Raw genomic sequence first — 25879 nt, forward strand, 5'->3', positions numbered from 1 at the left:
GTTGCAGCTTCAAATTCAACAGCTTCCGGCTTCACATGTGTGAGAGAGAGACCCATTTCAGCGCAGTAGAGAAGAGACTCATTTCTGCGCAGTAGAGAGAGAGAGATGTGATGAGATGAGTGAGTCCAAATGAGGAAAAGTCCTCTTATACACAACGTTGGTGGGCGAATAGATGCGACTGTTGGGCTTCTGAGCCTACATGAGTTGTAGGTCGGCTTGATAATAATTCCATAATCAAAATAAATTCATATCTTCATGAATACTTATCGGGATCGGATGATCTTTATATCAATCCTACACCTCTCGACGAGAGGAATCTAATAAAAATATTATCAGCCATGAATAAGATGACCCACATGAAGTTTTGCCCTGGTTGCCAATTTTAACACTCCCTCTCAACTAGGGAGAACTTCATCTGCAATTTGTCTATCGGTCGTTACTATTCATCCATCAAATGCACTGCCTTGTACAGCCTGACCCTTGCCCTGCTCTGCTTTATTCTGCCTGTTCTGCTTTGTCTTGTTCTGCCCTGCACTGATCAGTACTGTTTTGCTCTATTTTGCTCTGTTCTTGCATTGTTTTGTTCTGCTCTGCTTTTGTCCGAATTATGAAGAAGAAGAAATGATCGAGGATGTATCATACTGACTCAAAGTCAGTCTCAGAGTATGTACCACTGGTCCCAGACCAGTCTCAACCAACCCGAAGTCAGCGTCATAGTGAGTACAATTCCACTGGTCCTAAACCAGTATCATCCTCCACTGACTCAAAGTCAGTCTCAGAGTGCGTACCACTGGTCCCAGACCAGTCTCAGCAGACCCGAAGTCAGCTTCATAGTAAGTACCACTCCTACCACTGGTCCCAGACCAGTATCGCAGTCTCAAAGAGTGTACCACTGGTCCCAGACCAGTCTCAACCGACTCGAAGTCAGCGTCATAGTATGTACCACTCTCACTGGTCCCAGACCAGTACTACACTGACACGAAGTCAGTCTCGGAGTATGTACCACTGGTCCCAGACCAGTCTCAACCGACCCGAAGTCAGCGTCATAGTATGGTACAACTCCTACCACTGGTCCCAGACCAGTATCGCAGTCTCAGAGAGTGTACCACTGGTCCCAGACCAGTATCAACCGACCCGAAGTCAGCGTCATAGTATGTACCACTCTCACTGGTCCCAGACCAGTACTGCACTGACACGAAGTCAGTCTTGGAGTATGTACCACTGGTCCCAGACCAGTCTCAACCGACCCGAAGTCAGCGTCATAGTATGGTACAACTCCTACCACTGGTCCCAGACCAGTATCGCAGTCTCAGAGAGTGTACCACTGGTCCCAGACCAGTCTCAACCGACCCGAAGTCAGCGTCATAGTATGTACCACTCTCACTGGTCCCAGACCAGTACTGCACTGACACGAAGTCAGTCTCGGAGTATGTACCACTGGTCCCAGACCAGTCTCAACCGACCCAAAGTCAGCGTCATAGTATGGTACAACTCCTACCACTGGTCCCAGACCAGTATCATTGATCCCAGATCAATGGAGGTCATCCTAGCGTAGGGAGTACGGTAGATACAACGATGCGTCCATCGGTACTACTATGGTCCCTAACTTCATTTCCCTGCTCATTGATCAGATGAGAGGTACTTCCCATGAGTCCCAGACTGCATGGGTAGGAAGCCTCAACAGGAGAACTAATCAATCCTGTCCTCACAGGAGAACACATCAATCCTGCTACAATCGCCATGGAGAACACATCAATCCAGGCCGCCATGGAGAACACATCAATCCAGGCCTCACAGGAGAACTAATCATCCTGCTACACAGGAAAGCGAATCATCCTGTTCCACAAGAGAGCGAATCATCTTGTCCCACAAGAGAGCGAATCATCTTGTTCCAGTGTGCACCACCAGGGGAGGGTGAGTCACCCTGTGGTAATATGTTGCTCCAGTAGGAACCGCAAGCCCTCAGAGCTCCCAGAGCTCAATGTATGCAACATGCAGGACCCTTGTACAAGGGTTTCTTGCCGACTCCAAGTCGTTTGGGAAAATCACAGATTAGATCTTTCCTCGGGGCTTTGACAAGGTGTATCAACCTGTACATCATCTTAATGCGATGGAGCCTCCTTGCTCATCAACTTACCATATCCCAGATGATGTCTATCTACTGGAGCAATCAACGAATACGGGATTCCACAATAATCGAATCCCACCTCTGGTTGTTCTAGAGAATCACAGTGGTATCCAATGTAAATCCAAACAGCTCACTGAAGAGCTTTCGCAACCAGACTGCCTCACACGAGGTCATGCTAGCAACAATATATCCTGCTTCGGCGGTGCTCAAAGCCACCGACTTCTGCTTCCTGCTCATCCAGGATATCGAAGCAGATCCCAAGGTGAAACAGCACCCGGAAGTGCTCTTACGGTCCACCACACTGCCTGCCCAATCAACATCAATATATCCAAGTAGTCTCACATCTCCAACAGTGTATCTTAATCCATGAGATATTGTGTCCTGAAGACATCTCAGAAGATTCCTGGCATCAATGCAGTGAGGCTCAACCAAATATGAGCTCACAGTGCTAACTGCAAAACATATGTTCGGATGGAGGTTCACCAAGAACATCAATGCGAATGAGTTTTTTTGAAACTCAGAGGCATTTCCCAAGTCTGGTCCGACATCACTACCATATAACTTCTAAAAGTTAAGATCCTCGAGGTAGTCACAGGCTTGCAGTCCATCATACCGAATCTTTCCAATATCTTTACCACATATTTTCCTTGAGATAGGAAAATTTCCCTTGGCTTCTGCCACACTTCAAGTCCTTGGTCCTTCATTTCAAATTCAGAAGCCATCTCCCTCTTACATTTGTGAATGAGAGGGTTTGCACCTGTTAGAAAGAGGTCATCCACATACAGCACCAGTATGAGAGGCTTGTCATCTTCAACCCTAATGTAAAGGTTAGGATCGGCTTCACTCTTAGTGAATCCCAGCTTCATCAAGTAGCTATCGATCCTCTCATACCATGCTCGGGGTGCTTGCTTCAGCCCATAGAGAGCCTTCTTCAACCTGCATACATGAGATTTTCAATCATAAATCTCAAATCCTTCAGGTTGCTCCACATAGACCTCTTCTTTGATAGAACCATGCAAGAACGCGGTCTTGACATCCATCTGATGTAGGTTCCATCCTTGTGAAGCAACAAGGGCTATGATCAAGCAGATGGTCGTATATCTGGCAGCAGGTGCAAATATCATAGTCTATACCTTCCTTCTAGGATAAACCACGAGCAACAAAATGAACCTTATACTTTTCCATACTTCCATTTGCTGCATGCTTTATCTTGTAAAGCCATTTTGAAGTAACAATTGTCTTGTCCAGGGTCTGGGAACTACTTCCCAGACATCATTCTCCATAATAGACTCATATTCTATGGTCATAGCATCCTTCCATAGTTAATGCTTGACGATATCTGAGAATGATGAAGGCTCATTTTGTATGATCGTGCTCATGATGGTCAGGTATCCCTGATACTTGTTAAGTTTCTTACTTTGATGGAAGGTTCCTCAGGGTGCAGCATGTCCTTTAGCATCATCAAGTATCCCCCTAAGCCATGAAGGCCTCTTCCTAGAAGAGGACGGCTCATGTGGATGAGGATCAATCGGATCCATGGGTTCTTCTACATCAGGCATTGATTCATCATCCTTTTCTTTCGGTTCCCTGGTGTCGACTTCTGGAGAGCTACTCAAAGTCAGCAAATTGTCCACCTTGCTGAGAGCCATATCTTCATCAAAGGTGACATCATGACTAATTAGGACTTCCCTTTGACCGGCTACATAGATTCTATAGCCTTTCGTATTTTCACCATAGCCCACAAAAATTCCTTTCTTTCCAGATGCACCCAATTTATTTCTTTCTCTTTCGGCACATGAAAATATACAAAGCTTCCAAAAATTCTAAAATGAGAAACATCAGGTTTCTTACCGATGAACTTTTCTTCAGGAGTCTTGGAACCCAATGCTTAATGAGGGCATCGATTTTGTACATATACGGCAGTGTTTGTAGTTTCAGCCCATAGAAACTTCGGAAGTCTTTGATCATGTAGCATGGCCCGGACAGCTTCCATCATCGTGCAGTTCTTCCTTCCCACCACACCATTCTGCTCAGGAGCATGTGGTGTAGTAGTCTCCCTCTTAATGCCAACCTCAGGTATGCCTGAGTGAACCAATTGTAATATATCGAAGGTCTTGCTTTGGCTTGAGGGGAATGGTCCCCTTTTGAGCTTTCCTTTGGCACATCCTGGAGATACACCTTCTTTCTCTACTCAGAATTCGGGCATCCCTGTCACCATTTGTCTTACACCGAGTATAGCTTTATAATGAAGGGGGGCAAACCTCTAATGCCAAAGTTTGGACTGAAGAGATGTGTCATAAGACATGACACCTAGCAGACTTCCATCGACCTAATATAATGAATCAACACTAAACCCAAGAGTAAAGGCATCTTTAACATTATTTTTCCATATACGTACCTTGCCATCGTTGAAGGTTACCTTGTAGCCTTTGTCTTCCGTTGCCGAGATGGACACTAGGTTCTTTTTGAGGTCAGGTGCATTTAATACATCCTGGAATTTCTAGCCTTCTTGAATGCTTGTCCTCTTCCTTGATTCCCAGCTCTCCTCTTATCTTTGCTATTGAATTTGTCATTCCTTTGATTGCCATCAGAGGGATTTTGATCATCGTCCCAGTGTGAGTCCTTTCTATCAGGGCACTCCCTTGAATAGTGACCTGCTTTATCGCAGATGTAACATCGTCCTTTTCTTCCACCCTTAGGTTCAACCTTTCCTTTTGATTTAGTACTGGAATTATTTCTTTTCTTAGCATGAGAAGAAAAGGCAGCAGGAGGATCTTTAGGCATGGGCATTTCTTGCTCTTCTTCCCTTGTTTCTTCTTGAATGCATCTAGCCATTAATTCCCCGAAACCAGGAATTACATTATAGTTCAGAAGAGTAGTCCTAAACACGTACCATTCGGATGGTAATCCTCCAAGAGTCGTGAGTGCCATTTCCCAGTCTATTGTAGATTTCCTTGGAGATGTCCAGTTCAGAGATGTAGGCCACCAAGTGCTTGTCGATAGAGTCCCGGATGATCTTCTATTGTTTTGACTTCTCCATTTTTCCATTTGTTCCAGGCAGCAGCGAATGCATTTAATGGAGGCTCAACAATATTGCCTCTCACATGATCCAACACTCCTTGATTCTCAAGGGTTAGATCGATAGACATCTTCCATCCGTGATAGTCAACTTTCTCACGGAGCTTGTCTTCGGCAGGTAAGAGTGTTGAGGACCCCATAGTTCTTTTAGGATAGCCTTGCCAATCTTCTCTTCGATGATTGCTCTTGCTCTTGCTTGGGCTTTGTCTTCACCTCAGCTCTGATACCATGTTAAGTTATGGTATGTTCTATGCTTATAACAGTTTACTTCTTTTTCTTATTATATTCCACAGATTAGCAATCACATGAACATAAAGTAAAGTGCAGATAGAACATTAAACGATCGACAGAAAACAAGCTAAGACAAGAGACACAAGATGTGGCGGCTAGCCAGAGACAAACCCCACAATGTGTGGGGAAACCCTTTGATCAAATCTTCTTTTATCTTCAATAATTCAGCAAAGAGAAATAGTACAATAAATCTGATTCATATCAGCAGTAGCAAATCCTAGATCAGCAGCATCAGCATTAGCGACTTCATTATCAAACTAGGGCAGACGATATTTCACAAACTGACCGTCGGATTGACTTCATTCCACCACCAAAAGTTTCGGCTTCCAGAGGAGGTTCAGATGAACCTACAGCGTAGTTCAAATGAGGAGATCTTCTAGGCCACGCAGGTCAATTTTTACTTCTGCAATTGCAGCTTCAGTTTCAGCAGTTTCCGGCTTCAAACTAGGGCAGTCGATATCTTGCAAACCGTTCATCGGATTGACTTCATTCCACCACCAAAAGTTGCGGCTTGCAGAGGAGGTTCAGATGAACCTATAGCGCAGTTCCAAAGAGGAGATCTTCTAGGCCATGCAAGTCAATCTTTACTTCTGCAGTTGCAGCTTCAAATTCAACAGCTTCCGGCTTCACATGTGTGAGAGAGAGACCCATTTCAGCGCAGTAGAGAAGAGACTCATTTCTGCGCAGTAGAGAGAGAGAGAGAGATGTGATGAGATGAGTGAGTCCAAATGAGGAAAAGTCCTCTTATATTTATACACAACGTTGGTGGGTGAATAGATGCGACTGTTGGGCTTCTGAGCCTACATGAGTTGTAGGTCGGCTTGATAATAATTCCATAATCAAAATAAATTCATATCTCCATGAATACTTATCAAAATCGGATGATCTTTATATCAATCCTACACCTCTCGACGAGAGGAATCTAATAAAAATATTATAATCTAATAAAAATATTATCAGCCATGAATAAGATGACCCACATGAAGTTTTGCCCTGGTTGCCAATTTTAACACATGCAATCATGTGCCTTGTGACCAAGATTATTGCACTTCTAAGTTGCACGAAACGGGGAAACGGGTACGAGTTTCCGAAACGGGAAGCGATACGAAACGCGACCTCCCCAAATTTTGGAAACGGGGAAACGCGAATATATATATATATATATATATATATATATATATATATAGAAAATATTTATATATGTGTGTGTGTGTGTGTGTGTGTGTGTGCAATCATAAAGCATAAATGATACATTATAATTTATTACACTTAAACATTAAGATTTAATTTACATCACATTTACTCATGAATGATCACATAATGAAAATAAAAATATCGGAATATCCAAAAGCAACCTTTATTAGATATCCAAATCTCAAAATCAGCCTTTATTTATATTAATATATGAGGCTGCAAGTACAATAAAGACTATAAGGCTGCAAGAGAGAGATCCAAATCAGGATTTTCTGCATCCACATCCCATTCTTTAGAAGGACCACTGTTGTATTGGGAGTCTCCTCCTACATAGTCGAACACCTTAGTGCTCTTGATTAAATACACGTTTCATACCCTAGTACCCTACATGATTTTGATTATTGGGAGTTTCCCCTGCATAGAGGGCTTGGTTCTCTTGATTAAATAGAAGTTCCATACCCTAGTACATGATAAATCCAATGGAAACATTGCAACCCCCGCAATCCTGAAATCCTGAAAAACAAATAAGTCTGCTGGATTTTGAGTGAGATCTAAAATTCTACTTTCTCCATATGAAATCCAATGAGGGCGAAACCACTCTCAAACATCCTGAGTCATTTCATGGTAATGTTAAAAATTTAAGTAAAAGGATGAAAATGAAAAATAAAGGAGAATATCACTTTTACTTTAAGAATTTAACATTACCATGAACTGCATGTCAACACTAGGGCAAAAATTCACTTTTATAACTTTAGACACACACCTAGAAAATTAAAAAACAAATTTGAAAAAAACAAAAAATTAAAAAAAAACACAATTCAATTGGGAAAAGCGGGCTGTACGGCCTGGAAACGTGTTTCCGACCGTACGGCCACGTTTCCGTTTCGGGAAACGTGGCCGTACAGTCGGAGACGCGTTTCCAGGCCGTACGGTACGCGGAAACGCGTTTCGTTTCGTTTCCGGGGAGGAAACGACCCCTAGGGCCACGTTTCCTGCAACTTAGTTGCACTTGTAGTATACAATGTTTTGATTCATTAGTGGTTCAAATGGATTGTAGTTTCTATTGTTGGATCCATGGACATTTCTAGATCTAAATCCACAATCATTCACGCCCCTTGCATAATTGGATCTTGTATTTATTTTACAATGAATTGCTTTATGCCCAAAATTTCCACCAGAGTAACAATGACCAAGAAAGATATTTTCATACCTCGGAGAGTAGGATGATCTTCTAAAATCGTTTTGCCTTAGAGGAGGTTCAATCCATTGTTGATCATTGTGATGGGTGTTCTTGGAATCATTAGCATGACTTCTTTTAGTTTCTTCCCTAGAGATTTTGCCTTCATTGCTTGAAGATGGACCTATATAGCCAAGCCCTGTTTTGTTCGTGATCTTTGATAATTGAGGATGGTATCCCATATTATCGTGTTGTTCAAATTCCTTTTGAATTTATCAACTTTAGCCCTCAGTATCACAATTTCCTCTTCCAACTTATAATCTTCTTTCTTCATCATTTGAGTCTTTATTACTTTCTCAACTCTATTTGCTTCTTCAAGTTGGACCTTTAAGGAGATAATTTCTTCATCGTGTTTTTCAAGTAAGCTTTTCAATTCTCTATTTTTGTTTCTGAGCTTGCTATTTTCCTTTTCATTATTCTTCAATTTTTCTTGAAGATCTTCATCTTCATGTTCGGTCTCTGAATCTTTACAAGTCCCTAGAAAGAATCTATTCTCGTATTTGGTTCTTCATCATCTGAATCATTGACCTCTTCGTCATCATGATCATTATCTTGATTTTCTTGGGTTATGAAGAGAACTTCTCTTGCATCTGGTTCTTCAGTAATACAGCAATATATGCATTGTAATACAACAATATATGCATTGGGTCCCATGAGTAAAGAGGAAGTCATGTGTGATTTAGCAGCTACCATGTGGGGGTGACATGACATATGACTTGGGTAGCCACGTTGGTGCCGCGTGGAAGATTAGATGACGCGGTGAGACCAGATATGTCGGATTTTAAATGGCAATATCTTTTGATCCGGGAGTCGGATAGGGGCAAATTTCACCTCGTTGGAAAGGTCTTGACGGGGCAAACACAGTTTTAAGTTCTAAGGTACTTGAAAAAGATCGAAAAATTTAGACCCCATTTCAATAACTGGACTTTGGAGGTCGGATCATCAAAGTAACTGCCTCCTAGCCCTAATAGGGGCTAGGCATAGTAAGGGTATGTTACAGAGTGGTATCAGAGCTTCCAGGTTCAACACTAGACCTCTGGAGATCAAATGAGGCCTTACAGCATGTGATAGCAAAAGTCAATGCAATTATATTGCAGAGCCTCTTAAACCTACAGAGGTAAAAGTAGCAGGATTTGGGAGCTAACCAGAGAGGCAAATGGAGTTCCACAGAACAGGGAGAAAAGACTAATGGAGCAGATGAGAGCGGATCTAAGAAAAGGCATAGGTTGTCAAGTGAGGGCACTGTAAGAGGGGGTACTCAATTAAATACCCCAGAACAGAGGACAAACCACCAGAGGCAACGACCCAGTGATGTTCATAGACACCATCATCATCATCATAATCATCATGACAAGGGAAAGGGAAAGAAGTATGTACCCGAAGAATTTAAGAAGGCCAAACCTCCAAAGCATCCAAAGCAAAAGATGTTTAAGCATCGCTGCTTGGGATGAAGAAGTTCTTCAGAGTTCATAACTACTCTGGGAATATGAAAGCAAAGGTGGCTACCTTTGGCTTGAGAGGCAAAGCTAACACCTAGTGAGAAGACTTGAAGGATGTAAAAAGCATAAGAGAAGAAGAAAAATGTCATGGGGTGAGTTTGAGGGGCATTTCAAGAGCAAATATCTATCTGAAAGGTATTATGATAGCAAAGACAAGGATTTCTATGAGCTTATAATGGGACAGATGTCTGATGAGGAGTATATTACTAAATTCTTGGAGCTACTACTATATGTGCCTTACCTCAAGGAGGAAAAGGTAAAGGTTCAAAGATTCATCAGTGGACTAACACAGTGCTTCAAATACAAAATCAAATTCAATGAGCCACGAACATTTGAATATGTAATCCGAAAATTCAAGCACTGTTATGAACAGTCAAAACGCAAAGCAGAATTAAAGAGCGATTGGAAGGCGAGAAGTGGTCTGAGATACAAAGGAAAAGGGTATAAGAAGGAGTGGAGGCCGCAAGCTACGAACAAAAGGGAAGGTTTGATTCTAGCGAATCAAAACCGACCCCAACAAAAATTTAATTCAAAGAACAGAGGTCAAATTATTCAGCTCACGAGAGAAGAGATCAATAATTTTGGTAGAGGACCACATAAATGTTGGACTTGCAGGGAAAATCGCCTAAGGAAGGATTGCCCACGGCATAAAACTAATGAACCAAAGCTATACAACATCCGGGAGGCCGAAACAATTCAAGAAGTGGCCTAGAGCGTACCTAGGATCTACTCAGTGTTCGACAGCAGACACGCTGACCATCAAGCATCCATAATTGAGATGGAAGGTAGATTTGCGACCAAACTATCTCTATTTTAATTGATCCAGGATCTAACTATAGTTATGTTAACCCAAAAATCGTAGAGCAATGCCAATTGGCCAAGAAATCACATGAGGAATCATGGCAGGTCCAATTGGCCACAGGAGCAAAGAAAAGAGTGGAGCATTGGGTGAGACCGTGCCTATTGGAGCTAAATGGCATGCCAACTATTGCCAATTAAAATGTATTACCACAGGAAGCGTACAACACACTACTAGGAATGGATCAGTTGTATATGCATCGCACAAAGTTAGATTGCTTTAAGGAAGCCATAGAATGCTTAGATGAGTCTGGGGAGAGAAGAATATTGCAAGGGAACTTAAAACCCACACCCGTGAGGTTAATTACAGCCATGCAAGCCAAAAGAAGTCACAGGAAAGGGTGTATCATATTTACTGGTCAAATTAACAACATCGAAGCTCACAGATAGTGTTGAAGGTGATGGCCAGGAATTCTAATGAAGCATACCATTTTAAACCAATTTCAAGATGTATTCCCGAAGAAATTCCTAGGGTGCCTCCTCACAAAGAAATGGATTTCTCCATTGAATTAATGCCAAGGGCAACCCCAGCATCCAAGGTTCCATATAGAATGAGCACTCTATAACTAATTGAGCTAAAGCTATAGCATAAAGAAAAGTTGGACAAAGGCTACATAAGGCCATGTGTGACTCCATGGGGAGCATCGGTCTTATTTGTGAAGAAAAAAGATGGCACACTCAAGTTGTGCATCGATTATAGGCAGTTGAATAAGGTAACCATTAAGAACGGATAACCCCTACCACGAATCGATGACTTATTTGATCAACTAAGGGGAGCAACAATCTTCTCCAAGATTGATTTAAGATTTGGGTACCATCAAGTGCACATTAAAGATGAAGACATTCATAATATGTCATTTCAGACTAGGTATGGGCATTGTGAGTTTGTGTTAGTGCCCTTTGGGCTTACTAATGCACTTAGAACTTTTATGTGCCTTATGAACAATGTGTTGCTCCCTTACTTGGATAAGTTCGTAATAGTTTTTGTCGATGACATTTTTTTCTATTCAAGGACAAAGGAGGAGCATGAAGAGCATCTAGCTGCGGTACTACAGTTGTTAAGAGAACATAAGCTTTATGCAAATCTTAGCAAATGTGACTTCTTCCAGTTGCAAATCCATTATTTGGGACACATTGTCTCAAAGGAGGGAGTAGTGGTTGATCAGGAAAAGATCAAGGAAATCATGGAATGGCCAATGCCGAAGAACGTGATCGAGATTAGATCCTTTATGGGATTGGCAGGCTACTACAGAAGATTCATCAAGAACTTCTCCAAGATTGGTTATCCAATCATTCCCTTGCAAAAGAAAGGGAAGAAGTTTGAATGGATAGTTGAATCTGCTGCAAGCTTCGACCAGCTGAAGCAATTGCTCACCAATGCATCAGTGCTAAGAATAGCAGATCCAGACAAGGATTTCATGGTTTGCACAGATGCCTGCAAAGAGGGACTTCGTGGGGTCTTGATGCAGGAAGTCCAAGTGGTTTGTTATGAATTACGGAAGTTAAATGAGCATGAGCAGAACTATGTAACCCACGATCTAGAGTTGGTTCTCGTCATTCACGCATTAAAAATGTGGAGGCATTATCTCCTTGGCAAGGGATTCATTTTAATGACTAATCACGGAAGACTGAAGTATTTGTTTGATCAAACTAAATTAAATGCCCAGAAAGCGAGATTGTTGGCCACAGTCATCGAGTTCGATTTTAAAATCAAGTACATAAAGGGCAAAGAAAGTTGAGTTGTTGATGCACTTAGCAGGAGAGTACATATGTTCCATATAGCGACCGTAAGCTCTTATGGAACTAACCTTGAAGAAAGGATTAAAAATGTAGAACATCGTGATGAAAAATATTATAGCAAATAAAGGAAAAACTATAGTAAGAGTCAAAAAGTGAAAAGTAAAAGGAATATTGTCTGAGAAAATGGATTAATTAGATTCATGAATAGAATCTATGTACCAAAGGATGACGACTTGAATAAATTCATATCAAAAGAATTCCATGCAAAGCCATATTCTAGCCACACAGCTTACCAAAAGACTCTAACAGCCATAAAAAAAAATGGAGTTGTCTTTAGTGCGACTTTTTGGACTTTGCGGTGTCGCAATCCGGTGGAAAAAATTGAGGTGAAATCTTGATTTGTGTTATTTAAACTAGTTTTTTTACTGTATATATGGATTCAACACCCTCGAAAACCCCTAGGGCACTTCGATTGCACAGGATTACCCATCAAGTTTGTGATTTCAATAAATTCCTTCGGATTTTAGAGAAATTTGACTAGAAACCCCACCATAAAAGCTTCCAAAAAGTCACACTAAAGACAACTCCAAAAAAAATTATTATCAGCCTGATATGAAAAAAGAGGTGGCTCATTTTATTTCCAAATGCATACAATGCCAACAAGAGAAAGTCAAATGCAAGCACCCAACTAGTCTACTATAGCCTATTCCCATTCCAGAATGGAAATGGGAGGTGATTTCCATGAACTTTATTTATAGGGTTGCCATGGACTTCGAAACAGCATGATGCAATCATGGTCGTGGTTGACAAGTTGAACAAGGTGGCTCACTTTGTGGCAATTAAATCTACCAATTCAGCAAGTGATGTGGCTCAAGTGTTTATAGAGAATTCGTAAGATTGCATGTTGTTCCCAAGAAGATTATCTCAGATAGAGATGCCAAGGTTGTTAAATTTCCAATGTTCTATGTTGTAACAATCACTTTAACAGTTTCTTCTAATAGTAGCAATCACTTTTCCAATTAAATTTCAATCACCCAATGACAGTGATCAATTGTAGATAGAAAAATAAACAATATGCACAATGGAAGATAACCAAGATCAATGAGACACAGACATTTAGGTCAAAGACCATGGAAAAACCCCACAAGGGGGAAAACCCAACCAAATTCTTCTTCTATTAGATGTTCATCAAATGTTCAGTGGAGATACATAGTCCAAGTACATCAACAAGAAGTCAAAGGTCAATGCCTTGACTATCTAAGTCAACAATCCAATATCCAATCAAAGATGAGCATAAAAGTCAAATTTGGTGGAAGTATCAGTCCTGCAATTTTGGCCCTATCAAAGTCAAAATCAGTAATAGTCAACGCAGCCCTAACCAATCAAAGTAAACGCTCCAAAGTGCTCAGAAAATTTCGGTCAAGGCAGCAATAAATTAGGCCCTCCTTGCTTGGTCAAACCCAGTCAAAACAGTCCAAGAAATCTGCCAACAAATTCTGGTCAAAGTCAAAGTCAACTTGCAAAAACCCTAGCTTTAGATCTACAGTCAAAGATGGTCAAAATGCCTACATCAAATCGGTCAAAGTCTCCCTGAATTTAGCCTTCCAAAACAGATCAAATTTTCGATCAAACCAAGTCAAATATCCCAAAGTCAATGTTGCTCAAATATGCAAAAAACATGTCAACACTGTCAAATCATAAACTGTCCTTCACACGTGTGAACTTGGCCCCTACAATTTCTAAATTGTACGAACCAATGAGGAAGATGTGATGAGTGATGTGATGCCTCCAAGTGATACCAAGCTACGTGTATTTATATGTGGTCTTGGAGGGTCAACTTATCGTTTAGGATGACTTGTACTTTTTGAGTTGACTGGGACCCACATTAAAAATAATATTTTTCCATGTGCAAAAATCAGTTTTTCCAAGTGCAAGAGGGGTCTCCTTAGGGTTTGTTAGGCTTCTCCAAGGAGGGAATTGCACCCTCAGCTGTCAAGTTTCAACAAAGGTCACTTCAAAGTTTTGGAAGGAATTATTTGTAGGCTTGGGGACAAAATTGGCATAAAGCACGACTTACCATCCACAAACAGATGGGAAAACAAAGAGGACGAATAAAATCCTTGAGGACATGCTGAGAATGTATGTAATGCATCAACTAAGGAAGTGGGATGAACATCTTCCACTTATGGAGTTTGCATACAACAATGGGTATCAAGAATCACTAAAAATGAGCCCATTTGAAGCACACTATGGAAGTTGTAACACTCCTATCACCTGGAGTGATCCAATGAATAGGTCCTCATTGGGCATAATATGTTTAAAGAAATGGAGCAAGAAATGGAAACTACTAGAAGGAATTTAAAAATGGCACAAGACAGAGAGAAGTGTTACGCAGACCATCATAGGACACACAAAGAGTTCAAAGTTGGAGAGGATGTATACTTGCGAGTTAGACCCAAGAAAAGCTCCTTCAAAATTGGGTCATGTGCCAAGCTGGCACGTGACCTTTTTGTGGGCCATTTGAAGTGCTTGAAAGAATAGGTCCAATAGCCTATAGGCTGGCCTTGCTTCCATCAGTAAAATTTTATGATGTTTTCCATATTTCATTGCTTAAAAGATATGTGATGAATACTAATCATGTAATTCACTGGTTTGTGCTACAGATAGAACCAGAGGGAGAGTTCCAGCCGAAACCTCAATGAATTCTAGACCGGAGATAGCTCACGCTCTGAAATCGAGTAATAGAGTAAATCAAGGTGCAGTGGAGGCACTTTGGACCCAAGGAAGCCACATGGGAAATGGCTGACCAAATGCGAGCAACATATCCCTTTTTGTCTGTTGAATGAGGCAAATGCAAATAAAATTGTAAATGAATTATACAGAGTTACGTATATATAGCTCCAAATAAATTTGTGTGCTTGGCTTAAAGGCTTGTTATTTTTTGTGTTCAGTTATAGAACACTGAGGACGGTGTTCCCCATGGGGGGGGGGGCAAGGGTGGGGTTGTTATAGCCCTAGCGATTCACTCTTATTGTAAATATTATCTCTATTTTGTCAAGTTAAAATCACTAAGAAATTGCGACGCAGATTCTAGAATTTAGGGAAGGAGATTTGCTTGAGGGGACCTGGTTGATTTTAATGGCGAATCATGTGCTTTAATGAATTGGTTGCATAATGAATTCAACTGAAAAAGGAATGATTGGGAACCATACTAATATCTATAGAGAGAGAATTGAAACTAAATAAATCTAGTTGTGCTGCCAGACTGACAGGGGCGACGAAGAGGGTATGTCCGTGCAACCAGAGTTAGCAACTGCAACATTTAATGGGAGAAAAGCCACGACTCTGTGCATTTGGAAGAGGCAAGCATTGATAGGGAGAAAAGCCACAACTTTGTGCATCCAGAAGAGGCAAGCATCGAAAGAGGAGAAGAAGCCAGGACTCTATGCATATGGAGGAGGCAGACATCAGAATTGAGAAGGACGAGAAGAGAGTTATTTAAGGGTTCCTTATTTTCTAGAGGTGGCTCAGCGGAGACTGGAGGAAAACTTCATTCTGAGCGAGAGAGAGTTCACATTATAGCAGTGTAGCTCATGACACCACTGTGTGTGGCTTGATGGCTAAGAAAAACTCTAGAGTAGTGGCTTGCCTTGAAGTTGATGAACCCACTTTGAGTGGCTTGCTCAAGTGTTGATGAACCCACTAGGAAGCTTGCAAATTGATGAACCTACTAGCCAAGAGTTAGAGATGCCCGAGTACTTGAGAGGTTGATGAACCACCAAGTGTGGCCCTAAATTAGGTTAGTTATTGTACTCTCTGATGAACAACCTAGATGGGTGATCTCCAGCTCTCATGGTAGCTTGTTTGCTAATGAACCTTCCCAAAATTAGAAAGAACTCTCCTCTTGGTATTGAGCTATAAGTTTGTTTGCTAGAAAGAATTACAGAATTAAAGTGGACCGAGACAGCAACCTCTATGTTGTAACAACCGAGAACCGTTGAGAAAGTCCAAGGAAGTGGATTCTTATCTTTTGTACTTGACTTCTGATTCGTTGGTGGGTAAAGGAGGTTGAACCTTTGGAGACCCTATTTCAATTGTGGTATTAATTTTACCCCTAAGTACTCCTCAAGCTCTGGAATGTGGCTCGAGGGTGACTCCTGCAAGAAAGGCTTGGTTGCAGTGTGTCTAAGGTTGGGAGGAGAGTTGAAGTGTTGAAAACATTTCAATAAGATAAGTATACTCAAGCCTTTGTACATTACTTGCTAAGCATATGTTTAATCTGTAGTTTAAATCCTGTTTTGGTATCGATTTAATATATTGGTTAAATGTTTGCAATATGACATGGAATGTGCTTTTCTACATACTTGAGGAATGTTGCATTCTTTTGTAATTCCTAAGTAAATTAATGACTCTTTGCATGTGTTCATGGTCTGGTTTTTAGGTTTAATATCAGTCTCAGAAGCTTGTAAATTTCTAATATGTTATGAGCTTGAGATTTGTCCAATGGGCTTCAGAGTAAATGAATGGACAGATCTTTGTCTCGTTTATTATGTGGTTGAAATAACTGGCTATAAGCCTTGTTTTATTTCAAGCTCAGGAAGGATAGTGTTTACATGTATGTGAGTATATATATATATATATATATATATATATATATATATATACGGGGGGCCGAAGGCACTACAAGCACAGGAAGGATAGTGTGTACGCCATATAGGCATATACATTGTAAGCTCAAGGGAGACAGCTCTAATGAGCTTCGCAATATATATACATATATATATATATATATATACATGTATATATACATATATATATATATATATATATATATATATATATATATATATACATGTATATATATATATGTATATATATATATATATGTATATATATATATATATATATATATATATATATATATATGTATATATATAATTGCGCAGGGCTGAGCCCTTAAGGCGTTTTAGGGTCTGACCCTCGAGTCTTCATAGGCCCATGAGTTACAAAGTGTCATAACCGGGCGTTGAGGTCGAGGGCCCAAATGTAAATGCACGTATGCCCGCAAGGGTCGAAATTCATTTACCAGGGGCTAGAAGTTAAACTCCCTATCGAGCCATATGGCTAGGAGTTGTGGTTAAGGGCACGTGGGCAAGGGAGTCAGAATTGTTATATGCCAAGGAAGCATTAGCACCGTCCACATGTCTAAGGGGTTTTACCCCAGAGATTGCAATGGGAGACCAGGGAAATCTCGTCGGGATTTTATCCCCGAGGTGGTGTGGCTAAGGTGGGGCCCACATGCAAGACTGTGAATAAAAGCGATGTAATGTGAGTAGGAGAGGTCCACGAAGGAGGTATGGCCCCATGCAATTGTTTGAGTGTTTTTCTCGGTCGACTGTTGTGGTGGTATGGCAAGTGGCAATCCCACATACCCCCGACAATTCCTTACCAACAGATTAGACGGGGAACTGCATTGGGAATTCTTGGGATTTAGCTTCAGGGGTGAGGTGGCATTGCGGGCCCAATTCCGATGTAACAAACGTCGCGGCTTTGTAATACAACTATATATGAATTGGATCCTATGAGTAAAGGGGAAGTCATGCACGAGTCAACAACTGCCACGTGGCGGTCACATGGCATGTGACTTGGGTAGCCACGTGGGTACCACATGGGTGCAACATGGCAGATTAGATGACATGGCGAGACTAGATAGGTGGGACTTTAAATGGTTATATCTTTTGATCCGGGAGTTGGATAGGGGCAAATTTTATCTCGTTGGAAAGGTCTCGACGAGACAAACGCAATGATGTTATTTGTTTCAACCTCTGAGGTAGCTGAAAAAGATCAAAATATTTAGACACCATTTCCATAACTGGACTTTGGAGGTTGGGTCATCAAAGTAACTACCTCCTACCCTTGGTAGGAGCTAGGGATAGTAGGGGCTACATTGCAGGATGCCAATCCCAACAACTAATGATTATTGACTCAAAGAATGGAGATGGATGATCGGGAGAAATGGAAAAAGTATGGATTACCTTGGAAATGCTATAGCGATTGGTACCTCCCCAGTCGTGCCCTTCCTAAACCCTAAATCCTCTGAAGAGATCTGACTAGACTAGAATCAAATACTAACCTCCCATGTAAGTGTGGGAACAAGGATACAATCAAGATCGGTTAATCATCCAATTTGCCCTGTGATCCATAGCAATATGCCCATAACATTAAATGAAAGCACACGATTGCAAGAATGGTTAGAGTACCTATCAAGAGATTAACCACCTTCAAGAAGAATGCAAATGGGAGAGAGAAACCTGACCAAAGCATTGGGTGGATAACTCCAGCATAATGTTATGTGTTGACCATAATGGGGTTGCTCATTGGTTGGCTATCAAATAAGGATAAAATTTTCTCCTGTGGGTTACCCATTTTGGGGGGGTGACAAGGATCTATGTACTTAGTTGGGATAAATATCATTTGGCTTCGGATCTATGCCAGTGCATTAGGTGATGACAAGGATGCCACATCGACTACTCCATGAGGGTGCCCCAGCTTAGTTGGATAATGTTTCCCACATGTGTGCCTCATTATCTCTCATGGACCACATGTTGGAGGTTGTTAAGGTAGTTGACATGGACCCTAAGTTACTAAGAAACAAACACAAATATGGATATAAATTCGGATCCATATATGGATCCAACAAATTTTTGAAAAGACAATATACGAGTATGATGGGGAAATGCCACATACAAAAAATATAATAATATTTCTTTAATTTTAAGAAACTTTTTTAAAGTTAAAAATCAAAATCATTCATGAATCACAACATTGGAATTGAAATCATTAGATAATTTATAAAAGACTAAAATCATGATTCATCATACCTTATACAATAGGATAATTATACACAAAATTGAGTCTCATTGATGATCACCCTATTGATATGATGTAGAGTAGGTCTAATTACATAACCAAAAATGCGTCTACATCCTCCTCATTTGAATATTTCAACTCTACATCATGATCAACCTTTCATCTTCCTTGAAATCTGCCTTAAAATCTAAAAATTCCCAGCTAGTTACAATGGTAAATGAAAATCATACACTATTTGAGAACATGTTATAGTCTATGTATAACTTTGTTCTAAAAGAAATCTTCACCTAGAGTTGGATGGGATTGATCTAATCAAATTATTAATGACACAACCATCCTTTGTACACAAAGAAAATTGAAAACTAAATAGATACAATATATTATTATCTCTATATTGTCTCAAAGCCTTCCCAGAGCATTCTCACTAGCGTTATCAAAAATTACAAATTAGAATTTTAATCTCTCAAACCTTTTATGCTCACATTATCATGTGTTATACAGCCAACAAGTTACAAGTAATTAATAACTTATTTATACAACTATATAGCCTACATATTAATAATGAGTAATCCAACTAAAAGTCTAAATAGAATATTTATTGTTTAAGAGGCAAATATCCTTTAAGAAAAATTCAAAAAAAAAAACTAAAACTCTAATGTTATTTGCCTAGGATCCAAGGTGTGAGGGCTAGTTGGCATAGGATCTATTTCAACAGCATGGGATCCATTTTCGAGTTTGAAGGATCCATTTACGTTGTGGATCCTACAAGGATGTAGGTGGATCTATATCTATATCTATATCCATATCCAAAATATGGATTCGTGGATCTAGCATCAAGGCCTCATAGATCTGATAACAGAGCATAGACCAATTAGTTACATGTGGTTACAAGTGGTTGAGGTGGTTGTTGCCTCATGGACCATGCGCATTTCATGAGGCACCTCATTTTGGATCACACATGCCTCCTACAAGGGCAAACTTCATTTTTAGTTGATTATTCTTTACTCCGACTTGGTAGACCCTCACTTCATGGAGCTTGTCATGAGGGCACCTCATTTTGGGACCTTTGTTCCACTAGATCATGAGGACATTGACTTATTTTGAGTAGGGCACACATCTACCTATGCTTCTATGGACCATACATGTGGTATATGTTATGAATATAATTCATAACAAGTAAATAAATAAAATAGATGTAAATATTAAATAATTAAATATTGATTATGTTAAATAGTCATTAAGTTAAGTGAAAAGGCATGTCTAAAAGACATGCCCAGTCACGAAAGGACACCTGCTTAAGTATATATATGCGGGTCCTCATTGTAACACTCATCACTTGTACAACTTTTATATATTAATAAATTATTAATTCAAATATCTTTGTGTATTTTTAAATTCAAGCCTACAAGCTATCAGTTTTTATGCTTCAGTGGTATCAGAGCCATGGCACACAATATAATCATGCGGGTCTTTGAATGTTGTTCGCCGCACAATGTGCCATTACGTTCACGTCCTGATTGTGTTGAGCAGTTTAATAAAATTCAAGAAGTATTTCAGCGATTAGAAAACTCATGTGCAGAAGTTAAAGCATGTCGAAAGGAAATCGATAGTAAGGGAGATGATAGCGATAGTGAAGAGACGAAACAAGGTGAAGCAGGAAAAGAAGATGAAGCATTCGATTATTATAATGTTGAAGATGAAGATGTTGCAGAAGATGATCAAAATGACGATTCCGATGAAGCTGATATAAATCAAGATGAGGATTATCTTGAGAAACAAGGAGATGTACAATATCATAACAATGAAGAAGATGTTGTCAATGAAAAACTATCATCCATGACCCCGGAGCAAGAGCAGGCTGTTGTAGATATTGGAAATGAAAGGATATTAGATTTATCCTGGTTGGAAGAAGATGTCAATGAAAATCTGCCATTGGTGGCTCTTGAGAAAAAACAGGTTTTTGAAGATGTGATGATTAGTGATTCTGATTTTGATGATAAAAGTGAAGTGAAAATGGCTAATTCTGATAATGGAGAGAAAAATATGAATTCACATAGTAAAAGTGGAGGAATCAATGCCAATTATGGTGAAGGGGAAGATATCAAAATTGTTGAGTTGGAGGTAAACAAAGAATCTGACATTGATAGTGAGAGTGAGGAAGCTTTTCCCATGTTAAACAACACCTCTTCTCCTACTGATGGCTCAGATGGTGACATTGAAGGTCATTCAGAAGATAGGTCCTCACCGGGAAAGCAAGAAGATGATGCTCTGGCAAGTTCACGGTTAGTAACATCATCAGAGATTTTAGACAATAAGAGCAAACACATTAATTGTATTGATGGACCAATGGAGTGTCTCCAGGACATATCCAATCCAAATTGCAATTTAGTATCATTCCGTGATACCTCTACCAATGAAAAATGATGATTCTCAGTGGAGGAACCAAAAATTGCAAAATGATTCATTCTATTCATCATGTGAGGAAGAGTATTTCCCACATATCACTGAAAACTTATATTTGGCTAATAAGGACTATTCGCTTGGGAAGCAAATGAATTCCTCTGTCATGGAATCAAAAGATAAATTTGTTCTTATTGAGAGAACAGAATCGGTGATGTCATTAGTTTGTAGTCAGTCTTCAGCCACAAAAATTCAAATGAGGCGGGGAGATATTAAGAGTTCTCTATCAAATTTTTAAAAGGTTTTGGAAGTACACAATTTTTCATTCTCACATGCTAAGAAGTTTGGATTGGTAATCATGGAGAGGGTCTCTAATACAGAAATCAATGGAAAAGTTCACAAGCTTATCGATAAATTAGAAGTTATCACAGTGAGTGCTTCTGATGCAGAAATGACTGGAAAAGCTCAGGAGATTATCGATATATTAAAATTTCAAGAGATTATGGATATATTAAAAGTTTGGAACATTATAAAAATATTACAGCTCCCTTACAGAAAGTGTTTGCAACATTATAGAGTGTTTAATGAACACATTCAGCACCCAGGAATAGCCACACGAGTTCAAACAGAATTTGATGCGAAAGTTCAAAAAATAACCAAAGATATACAACTTGCTTAGGGAAAGTTAGAGAAATGTTCATTTTTTGAGGAATTTATGAGACAAATGCAGAGTCCAGAGATGGCGGCACGAAGAAAAAGGGTAATAGCCACAGACCCCCATCATTCACACTGGTAATAGGTTCTCTACGGCGTTGGAAGTTTCAATCCTAGGTTGAGAAAGTTGAACGGCATTGGAAGTTTCAATCCTAGGTTGAGAAAGTTGAACGGCGTTGGAAGTTTATGACTTGTCAATTTGGGACAGACGCGGTGAATGGGCAGGTTGGAATCTTCACGGAGCCCCTGCGCATTTAACTGACCAACAGAATCATCTTGAGGATCTGCTCGAAGAAGCCACGCCGGTCAACAGAAACATGAGAGACAGTTGGGGCTGGGGGCGGACAGGTATTTACACTTCAGCTGAGGGCTATAGAGCGCTTCAAGGATCGAAGAACAGTAATCATCCGCCCACATTTTGGAAACAGGTCTGGGAGCCGCTAGCTCTTCCAAAAATAAATTTTTTCTTCTGGACTTTGGCGCACAACAAACTTTTAACAGGAGACAATCTCGTAAAGAGGAAGATCGAAGGGCCTCATAGATGCGTGCTATGCAGAAGTAATCTTGAAACTGCCCAGCACCTATTTTTGGAGTGCCTCTTCGCCAAAGAGGTGTGGGGACTCATTCTGCAAGATTTTCAGATCTCTATACCTTCTCAGACTTCTGTCCCGGACTTCTTTGCTACATGGAGTGCCTGCTACCCTCAGCGTATCCCTCCCAAGTCTTTTTGGCGCAAGGTATGGATAGCGATACCAAAATTTGTCTGCTGGCAGCTTTGGCTGGCTCGTAACCAGCAGATCTTCAAAGACATACAGCATTCCCCGGTTCAAGTTGCAGCAAAAGCAAAGTCTCTACTCTTGGAAACGGCCCAACAGCAATACTACAAAGATGATCCTCTGCTCACGCCGGAAGAAAAGAGGTGGCTGGCCCTAGAGCCACATCCCCGAAAGTATCTACTGCCCCCCCAGAAAGCTAAACCGGACTGGCGAAAAAGAGAACCAGATGACATCTTCAAGAAATGGTGGAGGGCCCAAAAATTAACTTCCATATTCTTTGACGGGGCATCCAAAGGGAACCCCGGAGTTGCAGGAGCTGGTGGGGTCATCTATTCCACGGATGGGACTGAAAGAGATTCATTTGCATGGGGCCTTGGCCTGAAAACTAACAATCAAGTTGAGATCCTCAGGTTACTCAAAGCTTGCCTTATTGCTAGAGAGAAAGGTGTTAAAGATCTTCAAGTCTTCAGAGACTCAGAAATAATAATCAAAAATTTAATCAAGGGTGAACTCTTCAACAACGTTGGTCTCAACAAAATTATAGACAGACTGAAGAGAGTATTACAAGACTTCAACTCATACAAGCTCTACCATATTCTCAGAAATTCCAACAGCGAAGCGGACCGAATGGCGAACATTGGATGCACTCTCAGGAAAGGGAGTTTAACTGTAAATGAGGAAAGCTTCTTCCCAAAATTGTGAAATTGTAATATCTCAAAGGCTGCAAAAAAGGAAAACAGCCATGTAATAGGGGTCGCTACGGCAAAGACCCACTATCCCTTTTGCAATAAATAAAAACCACAACCGTTACAGTTAAAAAAAAAAAAACCCTTCGTATATCACCGCTAAAAATCTTCTGATAAGCCCGAAGCTATTTTAGTTGGGCTCTTCAAAAAAGACAGATCGGAAGTTGGCTAGTCCAACTGAAAACTTCCCCTAACGCCCGAGGATCTAAAAATCAAGATTTTCCTGCAAAACTCAATCCGGCCATTAAAATAGAGCGAGAAAATAATAATAAAATTCAGATAAATAAAGATCCCTGCTATTACATTCAAAATTTAAATTATCACTTAAACACCAGCGACTGAGCAACATACCTATACTCAAATCACTCTTCAAAAGCTATCATCAATGGCTAAAAAAAAATTATGCATGAAAGCAATACATCTTACAGTATTTCCATGAAGAGAAAAACCAGCAAAATTTAACCCCAAAGTCTTTCTTTATTATCCATGAAAAAATTACGCAAGAGCTTTTCGCTTTGCACACGACTCAGAGATCGGATGGATCCACTGGCAAATGACCTCCTATTTAAAGATAAATCCTCCAACGGCTAGTTCGAGTGATCCTCGTCAAAGCAATCTCGATCGTTGATGAAGATTAAAAAAAAAATTAATCTCATCCATCGAAATATTTAAAATATTTGGGGAAATTCGAATTTTTCAATTAAATGCATTTTAATTAACTCATAAATTTAATTTTTTAGTTAATTGCCCCAAAATTTTGACTTTGACTTAACCCCAGGGATCAAAGGTTTAAAATTTATCAAAATAATTAATTTACCTTAGTCCCTGGGCCTCTTAAATTTTAATTTATAAGGACTGGTGAATTTTGCCTTTGGAGAATTTAAATTTACCTAAAACCTAGCATTAATTAAATTTTTGACTTAGGATTTTAATTAATTTTTTGCCAGATAATTTAATTAATTAACCTATGAGGGGATAAATTATTTTTCCAACCCTCAAGACACTTTACATCATGATTTTCATATTTTTTACATCACAAGGGGGAAAACCCATTTATATAGACCCTCACAGACTACCCATTTCTGCGACATAAATATAATCCAACAGACCAAGCAATTTGTAATAAAATAACCAAACCAAATAGTTAGGATTATTCACAAATCACTTTTACATAGACTCGATCTAGAACACTGAGACTCGCCTAAGATCCCAGTGACAAAATTGATTCCGGCTTTGGAGTAAGACTGAAGGAAAACTCTGTCAACCATCCGAGAATGGATCGGTGAGACAAAAAACCTCCCAAAATGTATATCGTCACCAGAAACGTAGGTTTACCTAAGCCATCACATACATGACACGGATCTACTGAGATTATTTACATCATATATACATGCAGAATGGGTTTACATTGTAACATGATGATTAAGCTGATGATGATAGCTAGACGGCACGGACACATCGATCAGGCGCTATCCCTTTTGCAAAAAAAGGGGGTGTACTGCTATGGTTCGTTGACATGTAGTGGTCAACAGATCCCATTGATCCACCCCCTCATGTGCCCTCCTCCTCCAAAAAAGAGACCCTCATGGCTTAGGGAGACTCTCGAAGATGTCAAAAGACATGTTGCACCTAGGGACATTTCGTGAAAACAAGAAGTTGAATAAGTACCAAGGGTACTTAACTGCAATGAGCACCATTGTTCAATCTGAGCCTTGGAAATTCGAAGAAGCTGCAAAGCACCAACTTTGGAAGGATGCAATGAACGAAGAATATGAGTCGATTATGAAGAATGATGTCTGGGATGTGGTCCCCAAACCCAAGGACAAATCCGTTGTCACCTCGAAATGGCTCTACAAGATCAAGCATGGAGCTGATAAAGGTGTGGAAAAGTGCAAGGCCAGATTCGTTGCTCGAGGCTTCTCTCAAAAGGAAGGTTTACATTATGATGAGATATTTGCACCAGTTGCCCGCTACACCACCATCTGTGCGATCATTTCCCTTGCTGCCTCGCAAGGATGGAATCTACACCAAATGGATGTCAAGACTGCCTTCTTGCATGGTTCACTTAAGGAGGAAGTCTATGTAGAACAACCTGAGGAGTTCGAAGCTCAAGATCGTCAAACACATGTATGCAGGTTGAAGAAATCCCTCTATGGGTTGAAGCAAGCAACTCGGGCTTCGTATGAGAGGATCGATAGCTATCTAATGAAGTTGGGACTTACAAGAAGTGAAGTTGATCTGAACCTTTACTTTAATGTTGAGAATGATAAACCTCTCATCTTGGTACTCAATGTGGACGATCTCTTTCTTACATGTGCAGACCCTCTTATTCAATGTAGGAGGGAGTT

At 40.2% G+C, this 25879-nt stretch overlaps 1 protein-coding gene across 1 annotated transcript in view; it reads right to left on the bottom strand.

The window, feature by feature from the left end:
- LOC149224356 (SEC12-like protein 2) overlaps nt 1-25879 on the bottom strand; it is a gene marked incomplete at its 5' end in the record, with an annotated part of 70613 nt that overhangs the window by 24003 nt on the left and 20731 nt on the right. The gene's annotated exons all lie outside the window — the stretch shown is intronic.

This window comes from Pinus tabuliformis, chromosome Q (genome assembly GCF_031772625.1).
Source record: "Pinus tabuliformis cultivar Carrire ecotype Pingquan chromosome Q, CPIR1, whole genome shotgun sequence".
In the NCBI taxonomy this organism is placed as follows: Eukaryota; Viridiplantae; Streptophyta; class Pinopsida; order Pinales; family Pinaceae; genus Pinus; species Pinus tabuliformis.